Raw genomic sequence first — 377 nt, forward strand, 5'->3', positions numbered from 1 at the left:
CTTAAGTTACTAGATCCCACTACATACCGTGCGCAGTTTCACACGTGTGAGTGTCTTAATATCCTCATGCAACATTTTATGCATTTTACCAAGGAAAAACGCCAATTCCCCTCCATGTGATACCTATCAATCACCAATAATCACCTTAAGTATGAGCATCATCTACGCCTAATTGAGTTATTAAAACCTCATAAAGTCCCTCATTTAGTAGTTGTCCTAATCAAAGCCCTTCTCATTTCACGAAACATAAAGTTAACAAAAGCTCTATATCACTATATGTAACACTCTCAAGCCCCCCCTTTTCACCCTACATACGAACATGACTCAACGAACCCTGTGAACAATACGCTTCATTCAGTATCATGACCACCACCCCT

General features: G+C 39.8%; 1 protein-coding gene across 1 annotated transcript in view; it reads right to left on the reverse strand.

The window, feature by feature from the left end:
- Positions 1–377, reverse strand: part of LOC119592748 (ADAMTS-like protein 5) — a gene marked incomplete at its 3' end in the record, with an annotated part of 89,191 nt that overhangs the window by 2,318 nt on the left and 86,496 nt on the right.

Source organism: Penaeus monodon, chromosome 30 (assembly GCF_015228065.2).
Source record: "Penaeus monodon isolate SGIC_2016 chromosome 30, NSTDA_Pmon_1, whole genome shotgun sequence".
NCBI lineage: Eukaryota > Metazoa > Arthropoda > Malacostraca > Decapoda > Penaeidae > Penaeus > Penaeus monodon.